Raw genomic sequence first — 8,550 nt, 5'->3', positions numbered from 1 at the left:
AACTTCCGTGTGCAGCCACAAGCTATTATGGGCTCTAACTTAGTTGACTAAGTCGTGCGAACTCTTACAGTGGTATACTAGCAGATGTAGGGGATGTAGGTGGTACGGTCTACCCGATCGTAAGGTGCTAGCGCTTCTGAAAGACTATGTCTCGGTCATCCGTCTTCTCAAACACTCTGTAGTGCGAGAAACCCAACGGAGGCGATCGAGTCTTGTGGGGAAAAGTGAGCAAACCTCTGCAGAGTGTAATAAACTAATCATGATTAGCCGTGTCCCCGGTTATGGACATCTTGAGTATCTAGTACCTGGATTTTCATGTGAATCTCAACATGTTACTCTAAATTAATTTTGTTGGGTTATGTTTAATGATGATGCTTAATTGGGATTGAGAATGCTGTCAACCATTCTCAATGTTTAACAACTACCATGATAGTTAAATAAATTTATTCCTTTGAAGTAGGGAAAAATTGGCTTTACGCAAAACTGTAACCATAGAGCTTTCCATCAGCCAAATATGCATATAGTATAGCTGTTCATTCCATTACTCTCTATGTGTTACCTTGCCAGCATATTCCATGTGCTGACCCGTTTCGGGCTGCAACGTTAATGTTGCAGACTTTTCAGACGATGATTAAGGAGTTTTAGGTTGTGGTTCTATACTCAGTGATGCCGTTGGAGTTGATGGACTCACTTATCTTCCAAGCCTTCCGCTGTTATTGTTATTAGATGGCCTTAAGCCATATTTATTGTAATAAGTTCTCTTTTGAGACACTCGATGTAATAAGTGTGTGATTGCTACTCTGCTATAAATCCTCCGAGTACTGTGTGGTGTCAGCATTACTGATCCAGGGATGACACCGGAGCACAGAGATCAGGCTGTTTGAGGTCTGGTCGCTACAGAGATGGTATCAGATCACACGCTGACTGTAGGACACGACCACTAAGCTAAAGACCTAGATCACTATCATCTCTCTTCTCTTCTGACTTCTCATCTTTTTTACTCTTTTAGGATGGCGGATGCCTGGAACAAGTTCACGCAACCGGATGAAGATACACCCTTTGGACGTCACTTGAAGGAAGTCACTAGATACCTGAATATAGGAGTACCAAGCTTCACCGGAACCTACAACGCCACTTTACCTGAAGAAGAGCGCTGGATGATTCAAGTTCAAGTTCCAGGAAGGACGTTCATGCCAGTCACTAGGCCCATAGAGTTTTCTTTTGATGCACAAACTTGGAGTCTAGGAAAGAGCATGGAAGCTCACATCGCCATGGGATGCATTGGAGAAGTCTACCGCAAGGATCTCAAGGATACTATCTACCAGATTTGTGGGCGCCGAGATGAACACTGGGAGATGATCAGCACCAGGAAGGATAGATCAATCGCAGCTTTTATCCAAGAGTTAAACCAGCACATTCGACGACAGGAGAACCAGATGTGCGCCGACATGATAGATCTGAAGAAGGCTAAGACTAGAATCAAGGAACTGGAGGAAGAACTCAAGGCTACACGTGAAGATTATGAAGAGGAAATTGAAGTACTGGTGGAGAAGAATGACGACCTGATCAAGAAGATTGGAATATTTATGGGAGGCCCTACACCAGTAGATGAAGACGAAGAACCCAAGGAGATTAGCCCGGAAGACTACATCATCATCGACGGCACCGATTCGGATCCAGATAGTAGCGATGATGACTATGTTGATGAAGCTGGAGCAGATATCATGGAGTCTGCAACTGAAGAATATTTCTAGTAGACCACCTCATCAGTAGTAGTAGTCCACCATGTAAATATAGTAGTCCGAGCCCTTGTTTGATTGAATGAAGTGAATTGTTTGTTTTTGCCTCATGTGCATATGGGTAGTGTTTTCTCTTTAAACCCCCTCTATTCTTACATCTCATCTTTTCTAAACCCCTCAGATGCCTCCGAGACGTGACCCCGGATTTACCTTCCCACCGGAGCTCACCCAGTTGATCCAGCAGCAAAACACATTGATGTAGTTGCTAGTCCAGAATCAGAACCAGGGGAACAACAACAACAACCCACCACCACCACCACCTGTTGACCACTTAGCCCGTTTTCTTAGGCTGAATCCGCCGGTGTTTTCCAGTAGCACCGAGCCGATAGTAGCAGATGATTGGCTCTGCAAGACAGCTAGGGAGTTGACCACAGCAGGATGCATAGATGCGGAGAAGGTGAAGTTTGCCGCACATTTGCTAGAAGGACCCGCAGCATCATGGTGGGAGAATTTCACCGCCACTTTCCTAGTTGACACTGTCACATGGGACCAGTTTCAGCAGGCTTTTCGTACTGCACATGTTTCAGCAGGAGCTATGGCCATGAAGAAGCGTGAGTTTTGCAACTTGCGCCAAGGAGGACGGACAGTTGGCCAGTATGTGGAGGACTTTAGTAAGTTAGCACGTTATGCACCAGATGACGTCGCTACGGATGCAGCTAAGCAGGAGAAGTTTCTGGAAGGACTGAATGATGAGTTGAGCATGCAGTTGATGGTAGCAACCTTCAACAACTACCAGGAGTTGGTAGATCGTGCTCTTATGATTGAAGGGAAGCAGCAGCAAATTGAGAATCGCAAGAGGAAGTATGGACAAGGGAAGTACACTTCAGGAGCTCAGCAGAAGCCACGTTTTACCCCTAGACCGGGAAGACATTTTTAGCATACCCATGGAGGAGGTAGCTCGCACAATCACAATGGCACCAAGAATGGTAATGGCAATGGAGGAAGGAACGGCCAGAATCACACCAACCCATCAACCCCAGCCAAGAAGGACCTAGGCCAAGTCACTTGCTTTAAGTGTCAGAAGACCGGACATTATGCTAATGAATGTCCCGAAGGCCAAAATGGCAATGGAAGTTCTGGAAAGAAGCCGAACCCTTTCAACAGGGGACAAGTGAACCACGTTAGCATGGAGGAGGTTGAAGCTCAGCCCGATGCAGTAATAGGTAAGTTTTTGGTTAAGTCATTTAGTGCACTCGTTCTTTTTGATATTGGTGCATCGCATTCATACATCTCAAGGGGATTTGTGGATAAGTATAACCTATCAACCCAAGCCCTTAGGTCACCCATGTTAGTAACCTCGCCAGGAGCAGAGTAGGTGGCTAGTCTATGGTGTGATCGGTTAACATTAAGGATTGGTAACTATGTTTTTCCCTCAGACCTAATAGTATTGGAATATCAAGGATTGGATGTGATATTAGGCATGGATTGGTTATCAAAGTATGAAGGTAATATAGAATGTGCTAGTAAGTCAATTTTGCTTACCACCCCAGAAGGGAGAAGGATCAAGTATGTATCCCGGCATGTGCCAAAGAGGACTCAAGTAAATTGCCTAACAGGAGTTGTGCAGGAGGAAGTACCAGTGGTAAGGGATTTCCCTGAAGTATTTCCAGAGGAGTTGCCAGGCATGCCACCGGATAGAGATATTGAGTTTTTGATTGAGCTATTGCCAGGCACAGGGCCAATATCAAAGAGACCATATAGGATGCTAGCAAAGGATTTTGGTGGAAATTAAAAAGCAGATTAAGGAGTTACTCGATAAGGGATATATTCGCCCAAGTTCTTCACCTTGGGGATCGCCAGTACTACTAGTGGAGAAGAAAGATGGATCGTTAAGGATGGTTGTTGATTATCGAGGATTGAATGAAGTAACGATCAAGAACAAGTACCCACTACCAATGATCAACAATCTGTTTGATCGATTGCAAGGAGCTAAGGTATTTTCCAAGATCGATCTGCGATCAGGGTACCACCAGTTGAAGATTCGAGAATAGGATATTCCGAAGACAACATTTACCACCAGGTATGGGCTGTACGAGTATACCGTTATGTCATTTGGTCTGACTAACGCACCTGCCTATTTTATGAACATGATGAACAAAGTGTTTATGGAGTTCTTGGATAAGTTCGTCGTAGTGTTCATTGATGATATCCTGGTTTATTCGAAGAATGAAGAGGAGCATAAGGAGAATTTGCGTTTGGTACTTGGAAAACTTAGAGAACATCAATTATATGCCAAGTTCAGCAAATGTGAGTTTTGGTTGAAGGAAGTAGGATTCCTCGGACACGTTATATTTGGAGAAGGTATAGCAGTTGATCCCACTAAAGTAGATACCATGACCAAGTGGGAAACCCCAACAACAGTTGGAGAGATCCGGAGTTTTCTTGGACTCGCAGGATACTAATACTACCGGAGATTTATTGAGAATTTCTCAAAGATTGCGAAGCCTATGATTGAGTTGTTAAAGAAAGATACCAAGTTCATATGGACAGAGGAATGTGAGGCTAGTTTCCAGGAGTTGAAGAAACGTTTGGTTACCTCACCAGTGTTGATTTTTCCAGACCAGACCAAAGATTATGAGGTGTATTGCGACGCTTCACGTCGAGGACTTGGAGCAGTGCTTATGCAGGAAGGGAGAGTTGTTTCCTATGCCTCAAGACAACTAAAACCTCATGAGTTGAATTATGCTACGCATGATTTGGAGTTAGTAGCTGTAGTGCATGCATTGAAAACATGGAGACATTTCCTCATTGGAAATCATTGTGAGGTGTACACGGATCATAAAAGTTTGAAATACATTTTCACGCAGAAGGAGTTGAATCTCAGACAAAGGAGATGATTGGAGCTCATCAAGGATTATGATATGAGATTGCATTATCACCCTGGAAAGGCTAATGTAGTAGCTGACGCATTAAGCCGTAAGAGCCATGTCAATACATTAATGAGGGGAGAAATACCAAGGGAGTTAGCAGAAAATCTTCGTGAACTATGTGTGGAAATAGTTCCGAGAGGCTATGTAGCAGCATTGGAGATTCAGTCAACTTTGATGGATAGAATCAGGGAAGCTCAGAAGACAGACAAAGAGATTGCCGCTATAAAGGAGAAACTGAGCAAAGGAAAAGCTAAAGGATTTTGTGAGGATGAGCACGACACCCTATGGTTTAAAGACCGCGTTTACGTACCCAATGACCCGGAGATCAGGAAGTTGATATTGCAAGAGGCACACGATTCACCATATTCGATTCATCCAGGAAATACCAAGATGTATTTGGATTTGAAGGATATTTTCTGGTGGACCGGAATGAAGAAGGATATTGCGGAATATGTAGCAGTTTGTGATGTATGTCAGAGAGTGAAGGCAGAGCATCAGAAGCCAGCATGATTGCTACAACCATTGCCGATACCCGAATGGAAGTGGGATAAGCTAGGCATGGATTTTATTACAGGATTGCCCAGAACACGTTCAGGCTATGACTCAATTTGGGTTGTAGTTGATCGATTAACGAAAGTAGCTCATTTCATCCCGGTAAAGACCACTTACACCAGTGCTAAGTTGGCAAAGATATACATGACCAGGATCGTATGTTTGCATGGAGTTCCAAGGAGTATCGTGTCAAATAGAGGAACTCAGTTTACCTCAAAGTTCTGGAAGCAGTTGCACGAAACTTTGGGTACCAGGCTAGAATCCAGTACAACTTTTCATCCACAGGCAGATGGACAGACCGAGAGAGTAAATCAGATTTTGGAGGATATGCTGATAGCTTGTGCGCTAGATTATGGATCTAGTTGGGACGATAATTTGCCATATGTAGAGTTCTCTTACAACAACAGTTACCAAACCAGTTTAAAGATGGCCCCTTTCGAAGCTTTGTACGGAAGGAGGTGCAGGACACCGTTATCGTGGGACGAAGTTGGAGACCGCCAGTTGTTTGGACCTGACTTGATTAAAGAGTCTGAACAGAAGGTGAAGTTGATTTGTGATAGGCTCAAGGTAGCCCAGTCCAGACAGAAAGGTTATGCAGATTCTAAACGCAAGGAGGCAGTTTACGAAGTCGGAGATAGAGCTTATCTTCGAGTATCTCCACTTCGGGGAACAAAGCATTTTGGAGTTAAAGGGAAGTTAGCACCACGATTGGTAGGACCATATCGAGTTTTGGAGCGTATGGGAGAAGTGGCCTACAAGTTGGAATTGCCCGAAGGATTGTCAGGAGTTCATGATGTGTTCCACGTTTCTCAGTTAAAGAAGTGTCACACGGAGATGGTTGACATACCTTTGAGAGACACAGTGCCATTGGAAACTATTCAGTTGGATAACGATTTGACCTACGAGGAGAAACCAGTTAAGATTCTCGAGTTTGCCACTCGAGTCACTCGCAGCATGGTTATCAAGTTTTGCAAGGTTCAGTGGAGCCACCACACAGAGGATGAAGCCACCTGGGAACGAGAGGAAGATTTGCTCAAGGACCACCCTCACCTATTTTCTAGCCAACCCGAATCTCGAGGGCGAGATTCATCTTAAGGGGGGTAGGTTTGTAACATCCCAAATTTTCAATTTGGAATGTTATACATTAGATCATCATTACATATCATATTTTATTTTGCATTTTAGTTGATCCTAGAAATTCTACGCAACTCAATGACCCACGGAGAGAGTTGGGGATTTCGTTATTTTCATATTTGAGTTTTCTCAAATTTTGAGAATAGGATCATTTGATTTTATTTATTTTATCATCAATTATTTCTATTACAAAAATATGAGAGAGGGAATAAAATGACTTTCCCAAAATAAAGAAATATTGAGGATTTAATAATAAAATCAAATAAGATTTTATTTCGGAGTTTTTCGGTGTTTTATTTGAATTTAGGAAAAATGTGCATTTTTAAAAATTGCATTTAGGTCCCAAATAAATGTTCACCTTGTGCGGCTTGATTTTAGAAGCCCGTGAAAATTTATTTCGGAATTTTTGGAGTCCGTTTAGTATTTATTTTTATTTTTTTTCTTCTGCGTGTAATAAAAAAAACGAACCGACCTACGGGCCGTGTCCGGCTAGGACTCCGGCCCGAGGTGGCTTTATAAGCCGGCCCAGCCTCGGGGGAAACCCTAGCCCGAGCCGCCCCAGCCCCCAGCCGCAGCCGCCGCCGCGCCGCCGCCGCCGCACGCTTGCCGAGGTTCGCCGCCGCCTCGAAATTCACGCCGTTTTTTTTAATTTTTTTCGAAAAACCATTCAGTTTTTCTGTCGGTTTTTTTAGTTTCGGTTTTTTAAATAGATCGGTTTTTACGGTTTATTTAAATAGCGAGCGTTCGTCCGTTCGTTCGTTCTAGCGAACGTTCGTCGTTTTTCTGTTTCTCGGATTAAATCCGCGATTTTTCTGATCGCGATTCCTGATCCGATTTTCGTTTTAGTTTAACTTTTCGCTCGTTTATCGAAATCAGGTGATTCAAGCGCCTGGAGTTTCGACTCGAAACCCTCTATCCGTTTAATCAACTTAAACAAGATTTTGCTGCTGTAAAATTTTCCCTTTATCCAGATTAGTAGAACGAAGTTGTTTTCTTTCGCCGTTTGACTTTCGTTGCTTCGTTCGATTTGATTCTTTTTGCCAACCGGAGTTCTTAAGTTGAACCTTCTGGTTAGATCTCTTACTTGAGTTTTACCCGTGCATTAGATGAGTACTTATTGTATGCTTGTTTGTTTGTCTGCGATAGAGTACCCGGAGTGCGCCGCTTGTTACTTGGAATCGCTAGGTTTCCCGGATCATCAGCAAGGCGAGTAACACTTTGATCATACCTTTTCTACTACCCAGTTTTATTGCATTAGATCAATCCTCACACATTGCATGATTAGGATCTAATTAAATTGTGGGATGAGAAGTAGTTGAGGTAGTACCTATTACCTGTTTATTATCAAACCTTTGGGAGTTACTTCTACGTTTGCTTATTATGCCATGCTATGCTAGTAGATGTGGATTGGGTGAGTGAAATCCATGACAGATGTGAGTTTTGTTAATTAATGGTTTATCTAAGGTGGCAACTTAAACACACATCTAGGTGGATTGAGGCACCTGGGTATTCCAGGACTTGCCTGTTTTCTTTTGGACCGCCACCTAGGCTCAAAGGGATCATGAGACTATTCATACTAGAAACTTCCGTGTGCAGCCACAAGCTATTATGGGCTCTAACTTAGTTGACTAAGTCGTGCGAACTCTTACAGTGGTAGACTAGCAGATCTAGGGGATGTAGGTGGTACGGTCTACCCGATCGTAAGGTGCTAGCGCTTCTGAAAGACTATGTCTCGGTCATCTGTCTTCTCAAACACTCTGTAGTGCGAGAAACCCAACGGAGGCGATCAAGTCTTGTGGGGAAAAGTGCGCAAACCTCTGCAGAGTGTAATAAACTAATCATGATTAGCCGTGTCCCCGGTTATGGACATCTTGAGTATCTAGTACCTGGATTTTCATGTGAATCTCAACATGTTACTCTAAATTAATTTTGTTGTGTTATGTTTAATGATGATGCTTAATTGGGATTGAGAATGCTGTCAACCATTCTCAATGTTTAACAACTACCATGATAGTTAAATAAATTTATTCCTTTGAAGTAGGGAAAAATTGTCTTTACGCAAAATTGTAACCATAGAGCTTTCCATCAGCCAAATATGCATATAGTATAGCTGTTCATTCCATTACTCTCTATGTGTTACCTTGCCAGCATATTCCATGTGCTGACCCGTTTTGGGCTGCAACGTTAATGTTGCA

The sequence above is a fragment of the Triticum urartu genome, chromosome 2A (genome assembly GCF_056163025.1).
Source record: "Triticum urartu cultivar PI428250 chromosome 2A, HENAU_Tu73, whole genome shotgun sequence".
NCBI classification, from domain to species: Eukaryota; Viridiplantae; Streptophyta; class Magnoliopsida; order Poales; family Poaceae; genus Triticum; species Triticum urartu.
The sequence above is the reverse complement of the archived record's forward strand: the minus strand, read 5'-3'. Positions refer to the sequence as shown.